At 41.3% G+C, this 15,306-nt stretch overlaps 1 protein-coding gene and 2 long non-coding RNA genes across 5 annotated transcripts in view; 1 reads left to right on the top strand and 2 right to left on the bottom strand.

Annotated features, from left to right (window-relative positions):
- The window catches only part of PRKAG2 (protein kinase AMP-activated non-catalytic subunit gamma 2), a 218,302-nt gene that overhangs the window by 151,331 nt on the left and 51,665 nt on the right, over positions 1-15,306 (top strand). The gene's annotated exons all lie outside the window — the stretch shown is intronic.
- LOC121064555 lies at positions 3,053-10,385 on the bottom strand. Its single transcript, XR_005816547.1, has 2 exons — positions 3,934-10,385; positions 3,053-3,835 (listed from the first exon to the last, which is right to left on the bottom strand). It is a non-coding gene; the product is annotated as an uncharacterized LOC121064555 (long non-coding RNA).
- LOC121064554 lies at positions 10,861-15,305 on the bottom strand. The gene is made up of 3 exons (XR_005816546.1): positions 14,542-15,305; positions 13,641-13,789; positions 10,861-13,274 (listed from the first exon to the last, which is right to left on the bottom strand). It is a non-coding gene; the product is annotated as an uncharacterized LOC121064554 (long non-coding RNA).

The following is a 15,306-nucleotide window of genomic DNA, read 5'->3' as shown; positions in this document are numbered from 1 at the left end:
TCCTCTGGGCTGTGACGAGCCATCTGTGTTTCAACATTTCTCCCTCCTCAACTGTTGCTGTCCATGTGAAAGTGCATTTAATTTAAAAATGGTATATGCTTGTCCAACAGTTGGCATGCAAGTAATTAGTTGCAAACCTAGGAAATGAACAGCTTTTTTGATACTGTGTAATTTAACTACTCAACAATTACATGCGATATTAATGGAAAAATGTCCTGAGCCTACCAGATTTGGTTTCAGTCTGCTTTGACAGAGCATCAGGGTGGCTCCACTGAGCTGAATACAGGCCCACAGAATTATTTAATGTTGTTGGGAAGCCCATAGTGAGATTCAGTGGGACGCTAGGAATAGACGAACCAGTGAACTCACTCGGAATTGAATGTTACAAAACCAAAGAGCTTCAGCTCTACCACACTCCTGTTCAATTACAACTCCCATTTTAATAATATTCTATTCTGTCCCTTTACCTTCTCCCTATTAGTCTTGCCTTTTGTACCGTATTTGGTATTTTTCTCCCCTTTTAAAATATGCAAAAAGCATCTTACTAGTCATTTTCTATTGGTTAATTCGCATTTTTTAAAACTACTTATTTGGTTTAGAAGAAAAAATGTGCAGTCACAACCTCCTGTAACACTGGTTTCCGAATGTATTTGTATTCCGGTTGTGGCGTTTGGATTCATCGCAATCAATCTTAGGATGTAGAGAAATGATATTGCATAAACTTTTCTGCCCCGAGGAAATGCGTGTCTGTGTCAGCTTGTGGCTTTTTCTATAGAGCTAATTTAATCAACCATCCATGAGTTTACTGTGCGGAGAATTTATTTGAACGGCATAAAGTCCTACAGTTCCTGTTCCTCTTAGTCCTAGATCAAAAGGAGAAAGGCTAGGTAGAAGGGATGAGTAGCCAAAATGCTGAGTTCAATCAATTCCCAGCTGCTTGGGCAGCTCTCATAAGGCTGTAAGTAGCTAAGGTAGTTAAAACCAGAGCATCTGTGAGTTTCTTCTAAGGTACACATCGGTACCAAACTCATGACCCCAGCATCCTGAAGAGAAAGTTAGTAGCTTAAAGCAAAGTTACTTTTATCACCATATGCCCTGCACTGTGCGTGGTATAAAAAGGCTAAACCCAAGCACCTGGCTTCATGTGCCTATATAAACAGGTAGCTTCTCGATGAATAACGTGATGTAAGAGGGTGGTTTAGGATTTACAGCCTGCTTTTACCATTGAACTGATCTCAGTCACAGTTTACTTCTCCATTTTAGACTCGTTAATTTACTAAGCATCCTGTCATACTGTTAGGAGACTGGAACTCCTTACAGGAGCAAGCTCTATCCATGATCACAAGCCTGATACATACCTTGTGATTTAATATATAGGTGCAGCTTAACAGAGGACCGCTGCCAGTTTCTTACCAACTGTATCTGGCACTGTAGGAAGACAAAAATTATGTTTTGACCCCTCTCTGTTGCACCATGCCTGCTTATGTATTTGACTAGATGGAAAATCCAGCTAAGAATAAGCAAAAAATGCTACAGGCTGGGATCATTGGGAGGGAACTCTGCAAGTTCCTCTCCAATCTCCATCTCTTTTAGCCTGGTTTTGTCTGCACTGTATTTTAAGATACACTGTCTTTAATAGCCAACAGAGCTATAACGAATGTAAACAGCTGGTCAATACCAAAAGGGCACGGACGACATAAAGCAGCGATATTCCTGTCTCTCTTCCTCACAGCGTTGCCTCGTCCCTTCCTCTGTCTGGAGGAAACTGTTCAGGTTAGGAGAAATAAGGGGGGGCATTGCAAGCAACTCTCCCTTCTGTACAGCTTCTTTCCTGCAGCGTGCATAATTCAGTGTCACTGTCTGCTTATGCATGAGGAGAGCAATCCAGCTCTTTAAAAATACAGCTTGTGTCTGTGTTCTTTTTCTTTTAAGATAACAATCAACCAAGTTTGGCCATTTGAGAGTCAGCTGCATGGGCTGCTGACTCAGAAGAGGACTAGATACCATCTTGGCAGCAGCTTGGAAAAATGTTTCCATTGTGCTTGTGAAATGAATGCAAAATATTTATTCTTTGAGCTTGTTCACAACAGCATTCTTAGCTGGAATTAAGGGCGAGGCCATGTGGAAGACGTTTTTAGGAAGACAATAATGATTTGTACAATGCCCAAGGTATGCATAATCTTATTTTATGATTAATAAAGAACAAAGCTCCTACCATATGGAGCTTATAAGCTGAAGTGTAGAACGGTGAAGTAATCAATAGAGCACAGCATCACAGAATATCCCGAGCTGGAGGGTCCCACAAGGATCGTCGAGTCTGACTCGCGAACAGACAACGAAAGAGAAAAGGTAACAGAGGCAGAAGGGTCAGCAAAAGAAGGGGAGGGGGCAGAATTCACAAGAGGGGGTTTCAGTGTAGTCTTTTTCCATGTTTAGGGTTACAGTCAATTGTCAGTGATAAGGTTAATACCTTAGATTTTTGAAAATGTTATCTATCACACCTTTTTCACTTACACCTGCACAAGCCAGGGAATCTGCAGCATATAGAAAGCCTTCTTCCTTCTACCTCAGAACAAAAAGTTACTAATTGTTAGTTTGTGGTGTATGAGCACATAGGATTTCAGCAGGAAAAGAAACATGATTCTTGCCTGAGGACCTTATTGTCCAAGAGCCCGATCTAGCAAAACAGGCCAGGCAAATTCTAAAACTGTAAGCATTGGCTTGAAGAGGATTGTTCCTAAGCACTACTTCCCGTACACACTCGCAGAACAGATTTTAAGTGTAGCCATAACACAGCCAGCAATGTCAGTGCACTGAAGAAAGGTAATCTGAAGGTTACAGCGCCGAGTCTCGTTGAGGTTGCTATGTGTTTATGTTGCTGAATCTCAGGTGCTGTTTTGTTTTGGCTTATGTCAATGCAATGATGGCCTCGATCCAGGAAAGCACTTAAATGTGTGGTTAATTTTAAGCACGTTGGTGGTCCGGTTGGAGTCAGCAGTACCAGAACACTTAGAGCTGTATGCATGCTTAGCCACTTTGCTTGGCTGGGGTCTTTGCACAAGTTTTATTGTCTGTGAAAACACTTACAAATGACCAGCACAAGTACTGGAGATGAGAAAGGAAGCTAAGGGGCAGACAGAGGACGGAAAAAGAGTTGGGGAAAACATAAGGGATTCAGAAGAGACTAAATGAGGGAATTAATACAGGTATTGGAAAAGAAGAAAGCTCCTGGTGACAGTGGGAAATAGCTGATCACCGAGCAGCAAGGAGAGCAGCAGCTGTAAGATTGCTATCTGCCTGCTGCTGTGTGTTCGGCTTTTAAGCTGGGGTGTTGGGATATTTACTTGGAAACATCCGTGGTGTGTACTGCCTCGGCACCCAGCTCCTCACACAGGTGGAAACAGCTACTGATGAAGAAATAGTTTGTGAAAGACAACACATTCCCCTCCTGCCCCTTTCCCTTAAGCATACTGGTAATGACCGCTCGAGAGTACATCCCCACAGACACGCTGCACACAGGGACAGGACATTGCCAAAGCTGATTCCTTAGGAAGCACTGTGAGGAATTGCTTCTAGAGAGAGTGCACAGCTTTCTTTCCTGGAATATGTCTTCAGAAGGAGACAGCAAGACGCCACTGGGCACCACTCTGGTACAAAAGGACATAATATGAGCTGGTCACCAGGTAGTTTCTCCCATCATCCAAGATTTTACAGATACAGAAGTTGCATTTTGAAGAAAAGGATGATTTCCTCGGTCTTCCTTCTTTTCCTCATGGCCCCAAGCATGGCTGTTGCTGTTCTAGTTCTCTGAATTCAAGATTTCCACTCTTTTCAGCTAAAGAGTTGTAAAGGAAAACAAGGAGTTTACAAAAGAGAAAAATACAGTGCTAGTAGCTAGGGCATGCTTTTGAGATAAGGGAGAGCTGGCTGCACCTATTTGTCTTGTCAGAGATCACGGATGTGACGACGAGTACGTCACTTGGTGTCCCAGTGCCTCAGTTTCCCATGTATTAAAAACATGCTGTAACACTGCCGTAAGTCAAAGAGATACATGAAGAAGTTCTACAGAAGTCAGATATTCATAAAGCAGGAGATATGAGTGGCTTAAGATAAATTGACTATAGATAGCATGTTGCATTGAAAGGTTTTAGCAACGGGCTTCAACACTACAGACTATAATCATGTATAGAAACCTATCATTTCCAGAGCTCATCAAGATTTACACAAAAGATCATTGTAAAGTAGGCTGCTTTTCCAAGTTATGTATTTTAGAGCTTACTTTAAAATAGCTGAGACATTCTCAAGAACTGATCATTTTCGAAGAATTACCATAGGACATTCTGTCCTGCAGATTGTATACAGATTAGTAAATACACACACATGCCCCGGATTTAATGTTGTGCGCTGGAATGCAGACTTCCTCATTTTCACTCGTTTTTACCACAACTAAACATGAAATTACTTTAAAAATGGGAATCGATATAATGTCTACCTAAGTCAATTAACAACCTTAAATAAATACAGTTTTTTCTGGAGATCTATAGCCAGGCATCCGTTCTGAACTTGGTGTGCCTTTCCCAAGAGCTTAAAATATCATCAAAACAAACTAAAAATGAATATAACAACCACTGAAATGTCAAAGCCAAACCAGCTCCCCTTCCTTCAAGAATGCCCCATCCTCTCTCACTCACAAGGCCTTACTTGGGCATCCTCTGAGAAGAACCCAGTTGAAACTCCTAAGCTTAACTCAAACGGGCTCTTGGGATTGCCCGGCCAGCAGCAGTTTCCCTTCTGCGCTGCCATCCCTCCTCCGTGAGCCCTTTCTCTGGCTCCCTCTGCGGCAGACAGCACAGCACAGAGGTAGTATCCCTGATAAAAAGGTCCAAGGCTTGCAGAACTTCTCATCTTAAAAGGTGATGCTCTTGGTTTCAAAAACCTTGGAAATACGACCATCTTGGCAGAAACAATCGCTTTCGTCGCGAACTCCTGACTGCATTATTTAGTTTAGTGTTCAACTGCATTTTTTTCATTTAGGTGAAACAGACACTGAATTTCCAGTCAGCTACTTAAATGCACTTCAGAAACTAAGAGACATCTCCATAGGCCTTATATACAATGTAATCTATGTGTATGCAATACATATCATTGACATATGTTAAATTCTCAAAGTAGAATTTAAGCCTGACTGTGCTGTAATGAGTGCCGTTTTATTCTGTTGGCTTCAGAAAGGCTATTCATAGCTCAACTGCTACTTTACCTGTAAGGACAATTTAAGCAGCCCATTTTCATACCACTGATAACTGGGAGATACCATGCTACGTTAATACAGAGGTCTCCTCAAATAGACCGCTGACTAGTGAATGCAATCCTTTATTTCCCTATTTTGAGAGACTGGGATAAGCTAAAATACAAAACAACAAAAAACTTGGGGAGCATTTCGAGGAATAATTTCAGCTCCCAGCAGACATCTAACTACCAACTGTGTCTAAGCAGTCTGCATGTATGTGCTTGCGAACCCTGTGTTCACCATATGCACACTGTGCACATCCACTGACCACGAATACTTTTGCATCCACCTCTGCACAAACTGCAGTAATGTAAGCGTGGTGGCAGGCTTGCTGGAGGTATATCCCAGCTCCTTAGCATGGAACTAATTTGAATTCTTTTCGATTCTGGTTCACGGAATACAGGGAAAAGCCTTATCAGTATTTCCACATCTCTTCATGCTATTGTTCGGAGTCATAAAACATTTAGCTGAAGCACCTGATATGCTTCTTTCTTAGCAAAGTCCTCGCTTCAGTCCCTTCCAGGTGGTGTCAAACCACAGAACCGGTACATTGGAGGAGCTGGTCTCAATTGCAGTGATGGAACAATACTGCAGTGATGGAACAACTGAAGTGATGGAACAATATGGTTAAGAGGTTGTCAGAAGGGAAAGCATGCATGACAGAAGGAAGATAGCTGTTGCACGATGCCGTCATTGCAGACTTGTTTTATGCAGAATAAAGGAGAAGCAGCACACAATTATGCCTGCAGTGATCAGCAGTAGATCTGGAAGTAATTCAGAGGATAGTTAGGTTCCTCAAGCTATGCAGATTTAGTGCCATCTGAAAAATAATTTATGTCCAAAAATGATTTATTTGGAGATTACAAGTCAACCATGGGCTCTGTGTTGAAAGAAGCTTGCCTGCCTCTTTGAGATAGCTTTTTAATACTTCTGGTGTCCTACTGAGTATGGAGATCCTCAGTCATGATAAGCTCTGTAGAAGGCAGCTACTCACTGCGTAGCTCACTTGCTACATGTTCAGGCAGCAGTTATCTGCTCCTTCGTGCAGCGTGTGCCACCGAGTGAATTATTTGTTCAGTTTAGGTGTATGTAAACTTCTTAAAGCTTTGTCGAGATCGTGGGTGATTCAGCTCTGAGCTGGACTGACTCTATTTTTCAGTAAAGCATCCTTCCAACTCTCACCTGTGTTGTCCTGCTAATGTTTAGGCTCGATGTATCTGCTTCCAGGCTGTCTGAACTGCTGATGGTCATGAAAATTCCATTTTAACAGTAGGCTGCTAATAGGTTACTGGAATTTTGCAGAGTTTACTCAAACCTGAAGTGTGATATCAATTACCTTCAGGCTTTGTAAGGGAAAAGGTGTTTCATTTTAGATTTTAAAAACACCACCACCGATAGCTGGTGTAATAAGTGTTTGCACACTGAAGTCACTATCCATGGTTGAGACTTTGAAATACAACACTAAGATGAAGAAAGCAAAATGGTGTATAGTGAATGTTTATTCAAATCAGATTTGGCTCTGGGTATTTTTTTTTAAATTTGTTATTCTCAGTGGCCTCTGTTCCGTAGAGTACTCTGCAGTACTGTGGCCTCAATCCAGCAAAAGTACTTAAGTAAGTGCTTAACTTTAACTAACACAAATAATCCTTCCGTGTTCAATGCCTGTGAATGAAGCCCCAGGTAAATGTGGGCTCACACTTATTCTTGTCCATCCTCTTTAAATTAGTTAATGCTTACCTGTTTTTTAATCAATGATTTAGCTTAATCTGATTTATTATTATTATTAAAAACAAACAAACAAAACCACAGTATGTTTGTCACAATCAGAAATATTGACTGTAATGCTTATGAACTGATTACTACAGCTTTCTCCAGCAATCATTTCTCCTTTCCCTCCCGTCATCAAAGTGCGATAAGAGAGAGGTCCTATTTCAAAGAGACTCCGGAGCACTCAATCACGTGTGAAAAAAGCTAAAGCATATCTTTTCAAGCATATATGATATAAACATTTAAGACAAGAACACTTAAAAAAACAGGAATACGTTAAACTACTGAGTGAGCTCCTCATGTTTGCAGCGATAGCACTATCATCACATCACTATTCTTAACAAACAACCTCTAGACAGTTCCTCACAAGTAACTTTTTTGAACTTTGTGTTCAAAAGGACAGAATTTAAATCGTGGCTTGATTAATAACATGCCATGCTGATAATACCGATTCAGTCTCCACCTATATTCTACATGCATAATGTGGGGAATGAATATTGGCCACAAAGGCTTCTTTAGAGAATGCCTCTTTGATATTCTTGATGCAAAACTCTTATCTGAGTTGCAGAGCGATGTAGGATCAGACATACAGCTAGAGATTAGAGGTTACGTAAACAAATCCTGTCTCTTCACCACTTCTGTTTTGACTTCTCTGTAAGAATTTAGCTGGGGATCTAGACTATTCCTTGGTTGTTTACTTCCTCGAGGTTTATTTTTTTAGAAGTGCTTAACTCTTCTGGCACTGCTACCAACTTTTTTTCTCAGACAAAGCAGGAGAGCGATACAGGCCACTGTTCCTATCTAAGACAGGTTCTTTGTTTCTGATGTTAGATCAAAAGAAGTTTTGTAAACTTTTTCTCAATTAAGCCAGTGACAGAACTCCCTGGGATTAAACTGCAAGTTCATTTCCATACAGAAATATTTAGGAAGGGCTCTCCATTGGAAATGTGAAATCACTCTCCACATTCAGTTCATATATCTTCAGGGTAAAGAGATTTCAACACTCTGTACTATAATTGCAGTGCAGATTTAGTATAAATGCACATCGTTCATTTCAATATCTTTCCTGGTGCTGAATGCACTCCTATAACCACTTTTAGGCTACGTGTTATTGCTGTTCCAAGTATGTTATCCATTTAACCTACTAAAGGTCCCCAACTGTAACTCCCGATCACTAATAATTAACTCTGTAAAGTAATTAATATTATAGCTTTTGGTGTGTGTGAGGATACAAATATAATTCAGTGGGAGGCTAGTTACTACTTCTGAAACGTAAAAGCAGTACATAGTTACTGTGTCATGTCAGCAGATTCCGGATTAGGACAACTCTTGGATTCACATTCTGATGACATTGGGATGAAGAAAAAAGTCCTTTCCGGGCAGAGTTCTTATCCAATGGCTGTTTGAGCTGTTTTAAAAAGAAACCACTACAGCCACCTTTAATCTCACTGCACAATATTAGAAACATACGCAGAGTAGGTACACCTTGTTCCATCACTTTCACACCTGCTGCAGGCCAGTTGTGCCTCTAACTCATTAAGGGCCATGCAGATTAGGGACCGAGCATGGTAAGAGAACATGCAACGCTGACACTAAGTTCATTTTCAATGCCACGCATTGTTATTGGGATTTGGTTACTGTGTTCTAAACAAATTGTAATCTCTGAGTTGTCACCATCTTCATTGCACATACTACGCACCGAAATGATTACAGCATCTAGTATTTCAAAACCTCTTTAAGACTAGAGCAAAGTTTACTGCATTCCTTCCAGGTACAGGAAGAAAACACTTGAATCCAGTATTTTGTATCAGACATCCCCTTCCTTACTAGTTTCTTGGGTGCTGGAACAGAGATTCCTTAGAATAAATGGTAGAAACTACAATTTCTGCACAGCTGCTCTTTTCACGCTATAAGTTTTTTGAGGTAAGGAGGACTTTGCATTAGAACCAGGCCAGAGCTCTGCACTGGGACCGACCATGTTCTCCAGGCATGTAACAGACTCTCAGGCTGTCATCCTACAGCCATCCTTTTAATCATGCAGTTAATATTTTTAAATATGGAAGGAATTCAGGATGGGATCCTGATCTCAGACTCACTGATTCTAGCCTTCCCAGCTGTTGCAAGCCACTGGTATCAGTTATGACACTCTAGCAGAAAACAAGTAGGAGTTTAATTCACAGATTAACCAGCAGATGAAACCTTTTTTCTGATATTTTCTGTCTCTCTCCACTTCATAAGCCAGACTAAATTAAACCAAAAAAATAAAGTTTTTTAAATTAACTTTGCACAAACAGATTGCTACAGAATAAGCATATCTATGACATACATTTGGAAAAAATCCGAATTGTTCATTGACAGCTCATCAAGAGAAGAGCTGTTAACTACTTGACTGGTATAGAACTGTAATTGTAAGTAGCAGTAACAAATGGTGGGAAAATTACCATTTGTACCTTACTCTTGCATTCAAAATGGGTTTGCCTTGATTTGCATTTAGATGGGAATTCCTTCTTGTTGCTCTTCAATCCATTAGGTTTTATAAGGTAAGTTTTTTGTTTTTTTTTTCCTTTCTGAAGTACTTCGAAGGGCATTCAGCTTTACTGCTGAACTGTGAGCTGCACAGGTGGCACCCCCAACATACCTGTATCAATAATGTTACTTACCGCCTTCAGGGACCAGAATGAAAAGAGGAGGAAAAAGGAAAAGCTTTGGGACAGCCTTGAATTTATCTGAAAATGTGTATTTCTTACTAAAGAACAGGTAACGTCTTTGTTGAAATGCTTGAATAAGTGTTCCACACAAACTTGTGATTTGCAGCAGCATTTCATTTTTCAGTTTTTTTTTTTCTATTCCTACCCAGTCATCAAAGACTTTGTTTTTACTCACTAATAGTATTTTAGTATTTTTCTAATTCAGCATTAAGGCCACTTGTTTCGGGGGGAGAAGCAAAGCAGAGTGACATTTCTATTAGATTTTTAGTAAACTTTGACTTTCTTACAAAACCTAAAGATTTCTCATTGAATTCTCATACAAAGACTAAATATATTTTTCAAAAGACTGCAAAGACGTAGAAACAAAAGGAAGTAAGTCTAGAAAGAATTGATTAAATTAAATTAGTTACTTTTCCCCAAGAGCACAATCAACTACGTGTAAATAATTCCCAACAAATGTTTTTTCTAACCTGTTGCTAATAAACTCCAGTTATGGGCATTTTACAGTTTTTTGTTTTGTTTTGTTTTCAGCAAAGTGTGCTGGTATTTCACTGTCATTATCATAGAATCATAGAATTATTAGGGAAAAGACCTTCAAGATCATCTGGTCCAACCATCCCCCTACCACCAATGTCAACCACTAAACCATGTCCCCAAGCACCCCGGCCAACCTTTCCTTCAACACCCCCAGGGATGGTGACTCTACCGCCCACCTGGGCAACCCGTTCCAATGACTCACAGCCTTTCCAGTCAAGAATTTTTTCCAAATATCCAGCCTAAACCTCCCCAGCACAGCTTGAGGCTACTTCCTCTTGTCCTGTTGCTTGGGAGAAGAGAGCAACTCCCACCTCAGTACAACCTCCTTTCAGGTAGCTGTAGAGAGCAATGAGGTCTCCCCTGAGCCTCCTCTTCCCCAGACTAAACAACCCCAGTGCCCTCAGCCGCTCCTCACAGGACTTGTGCTCCAAGCCCTTCACCAGCTTCGTAGCCCTGCTCTGGACACTCTCCAGGGCCTTGATGTCCTTCTTGTAGTGAGGGGCCCAAAACTGAACACAGTACTCGAGGTGCGGCCTCACCAAAGCTGAGTGCAGGGGGACAATCACCTCCCTGGTCCTGCTGGCTGCACTATTCCCGATACAAGCCAGGATGCCGTTATATTCAGAAAGTTCTCCCAAATTCCAACCAAAGACTTCCTTGCTAATGGCTAAGTAAGTAACTTCTTATTCCATAACCCAGGGACCCAGAAGATAGTTTATCACTTTCCTTCTTGCAAAAACATGTTACATTTGGGACCTATGGCTTTAGTTTCCTTCAGTCCTCTTCTTTTGGGGAGGTTAAGTCTTTTTTTAGAGGCCATGTCTTCTCTACTCCTAGACGATCATTGTTGCTTTTCTTCAGACTCTAGAGTTCTTTGGATTCTTGAGTTCAATGCCCCAAACCAAATCCAATATCCCAGCTGGCAACTAACCAGCAGATGTGTAGAACAGACTTTCCATGTCTTATCTGTAACACTTTTGTAGACAGTGTGATGTTTTTTTTCCAAGAATTTGTGCTGTCTCACATTTAGTTTCATTCTCTGGTCATTTCTTTGCATGACTGCTGAAAGCATATATTCATTATCCCTTCATCAGGTCCCCAGTGAAAACGGTGAATTATATTAGGCAGAATACAGACCACTGTGGAATCCTCTCTTAAACCCTTCCAGTTAGATAAAAAAACGTTACTACCTTCCTTGTGAGTATGGTTCTGACCTTTAGCAGTAGTTTCATCTAGACTATCTGGCTTGCTTAGGAAAGTGGCGTGCAAGATAGTGTCAAAAGTCCTGTTAACTCATGCAGCATCTGCCTACCACAAGACTTCTAACCTGTTATTAAAGTGACTGAGAGTGGTTGTGTTGGCTGTTACCGGTGATCTTCCCTTCCTCTAGCTACTTAAAATGGGGGTATTTTTACCTCTTATCCGTCTTGGAATCGAAGTTACACTGACTAGTTTATAGTTTCTCCTCTAGTTTATTTTTTCTCTGCCCACCTTCCCTTACAGATAGATATTCTAAGTAGAACGAGCCTAATCAATTTGGAGATCTAGGCAGTACAGCGACTGGAGTCCAGCACACAAATCATTTTATCGTAAGTACTCGTCTAAAATAGGTCATGTGAATGACGTTCTAGAAATGTCTGTTTCTCCACTGGTGGTAGAAGCAGCAGCCTAGGTTAACTCATTCAGTACAGAAAGCTACACAGTAGGTGTCCAAGCTCAGGTGAGATGAATCTCCTTCATCTGATATAGCTGGTCTGATCTGATGACTGCCACCGATAGACCTCTATCCCAGTAGGTGCATTCCTACCAATTCAGGGAGGCAAACTGGCAGGAAACTACATCAAAAATAGTTTTCTGTTGATGTTAATGATGTAATTTAAATATTTAGAATGTCCTTATGAAAATAAAGGAATTCCTTCATCAGGACACAGGACTAAAAGGACATCTAGATAATCAGATGTGTTTTACTATATTCATTATAAGTGCATATTTAATTTACATGACTGATTTTACTTCTACACAGTATTATTAACACTCTTTACCCTAGAAAACCAAAGAAAACAATCAAAGACAAAGTAAGCAGTTATCTATTAAAATTTACATCCTAGCCTTCCCAGGAGTCCTTAAACCTCTTTTGTTTACATCCACCTTTTTATGACTTTTGCTGTTGTACCAACCTTGAGTTATTTGTTTTACTTTGCTTCTACAAAGATTGCTGACACTGCTGTATTAAGCTCCCCTATCAGCGTTACGTCGTAGGTCCTTGGGTTTTTGGCTTAAGTAATGCCCCTGTAAAAACTGAACTGAAACCTGGCAAAGAAAAAATGTATTCAGACAGTTTTGATTTTATATATATTTTCCTTCTAAGCTTTTATATTTAAAATTTATTTTGCTCATTAATATTTAGTTCATGAAGTATATGCTCAACTCTAACAGTTGAAATGAATTACCTGATACATTCTGATGTCTGCCCAAACATTTAAATCCTAATCTAGACAAATCTCTAGGATATAGTTAATACAAACCTCTTGTGGCAGTAGAACAAAGAGTTGCAATAAACAGATATTGGAATGTTACAGTATATAATACTGTCTTGGTATGAATTACAGCTCCTTTGAAAGACAGATTTTTCCTGTCTTTAACCAGTAATCTTTCTGTAAAACAGCAGGCAAAGTTTGTAGAGAGAGGTAATACCTAAGACTGCTGAAAATATCTGCTAATTCGTATACTGCCATAGTAGTTCACAATGAACACGAATGTTTTCACCTTTAATTTAAGTGAACTTAAGTGTGGGCTGTTTCCAGAAGGTATGGTCCCACTGTCACTCTTGCCCTTGCCATTTCTCGTGCAGTGCTGGCTGTACAAGTGCACAGTGAGTTGGATCAGGAACTGATCTGGATGAAAAAAACAATCTTTTCTTTTGGTCCGTTTGATTTTCAGCTGCATCTGTTTCCTGTTCTGACTCACCGTGTTGCCTACAAGCACAAAAAGAGCTAGAATGCAAAGTGAGGAGCAAAATGAACGCTCTGATCAGTAGCATGTTCTAAGATAGGCTTAAACAAATTGTGAGACCGCAGGCAGAATGGGCGATGGAGTTCAGCCTTTACTTCTCAATTTCCTTTGTCGTTTTTATTTTTTTTGAACAGTATAGATGTTACAGCATAGCTATAAAGTTTACATTACAAATCTCTGTTCTATATTACATTCCTATCTTTATATTATCTTGACTTTCTCATAATACTCATCATCTGGGTGTAGTTTCTGCAACTGTAAAACCCCGATCTTGCATTAAGCTCTGAGGTTCACAATGCTGTGCAGCTCATTGCATTAAATAGGCTTACCCGGCTTACTACAAACATATCTGTGTTTCATAGCAGGTGAAATGCAATGCACACCTTTGAAGATTCAGTGTTACTTCCACCTACAAACAACCTTGGAGTTGTATTTCCTCATGTCTGGTACTTAGGAGATTCTTATGTGGAGTAAATACCTATTGTTTTTAAAAAAGAAGCAAAATCATGGCAGTTATTGCCAGACATGTCACCTTATTCTTCTCTTTTGTTTAGCAAAGTAGGTAAAAACTGATCAATATCAAGGCACGTGACATAGAAGATAAAGTATTCAGAGCTTTTAAAAATAGCTCTCAGAGATAATTAGAAGCTTCCAAAGCATTTTAATTAGTAGACTAAAAATGCATTAAGTTAATACGAATTTCCTTGACATCTTGTGGCTGGTCAGTTAGAAAATTTATTGAAATCCTACTAGTCTTTTAAAAAACGCAACTAGGTGTGAAATATTTTAGGATTTTATTTCCAAGGGATCACTATGGTAAAGAAGAATTGGATATTGTCAACATCCTTGTCTATCCCTAAAAGCATCTGCAGAAAGAGGCAGCTTGGGGGATGTAAACTGAGTGTAGTTACCTTACTTGAAGCTTCTCTGGAATTAAGAAGTGATGAAGAGGCAGGTTTCTGTTTTCCAATAATTTTTGGTTCTCTCCTCCCACCACAGCTTTAATTCTGACTTGTGTACTTTGCTGATGTATGCACATTGCTGTGCTACCCTAGATCTGCTCTTCTCCCCTCCTTGAAGACTTGCTTAACCGTTGAAGTTTGAGGCTCTCCTTGAAGACCACCACATTTTAAACATTCCCCAATGGCTCCTGTGACCCCTTTGGAGCACCACACACGTTTCTGCCTGCCACAAGACTTGTTACCAGCGCCAAAGCAATAATCTCCTTACCTCCCTCACCAGCACCCGTGCCTGAGCCTCCCAACAGCCACTGGGGATCCCCTCAGTGCAGGCAGGACAGCCGAGGTTTAGCTCACCACATCTGTCTAAATCAATTTAAGTTACATCTGATGAATCTAGTTCGAATATTTGGTTATAAGAGGGATTTTAAAGTACGATCGGGCTGGGCTGACCCGCAGCAGGCTCCCAACCCGTCCCCCGCCCCTCAGAGGGCTGTGAGGGGAGCGCGCACCGCCCCGGCGCCGGGCTCCGGGGGTTAGCGACCGGCTTTCCCCGAGGTGTGCGATTGACGTGGAGGACGCTGAAATTCGGGCTAATCTGGAATTGTAACTTCTAAAAAATGGAACTTTTCAGTGGAAACGAGCGCCTCCGCTCGCGCAGCGGGAGCGCCCCGGGGAAGCCCTCCGGACGCCCCCCCCCCCGGCCGAGCAGTGGAACCGCCGGCTTCCCCGCCGCTGCCTTGCAGGTGGACGCGCGGGACCGTACCAGCTCCGTCTGGCGGGGGGGGATCGGAGGGCTTTCCTCCCTTCTATCTCCTCCTGCACCGCCCTGGCCCAACGAAGCCAGGCGAGAACCGCGCTTGGGAATACACTGAGGAAGCCGATCGGCTCGGCAGAGCTTTTGGGGCAGCGCCTTCAAACAACAACCCCCCCTCTCTCCCCTCCTCCCCTTTTTTCGTGGAAGTGGTATCTTCCCTCCCCTCCCGCCGCTGCCCAACGGCCTCGACTGCAGCAAACCGGAACGTACCAATCCCTC

Source organism: Cygnus olor, chromosome 2 (assembly GCF_009769625.2).
Source record: "Cygnus olor isolate bCygOlo1 chromosome 2, bCygOlo1.pri.v2, whole genome shotgun sequence".
In the NCBI taxonomy this organism is placed as follows: domain Eukaryota; kingdom Metazoa; phylum Chordata; class Aves; order Anseriformes; family Anatidae; genus Cygnus; species Cygnus olor.
Note: the sequence above shows the minus strand (reverse complement) of the source record. Positions and strands in the feature narration are given on the sequence as shown.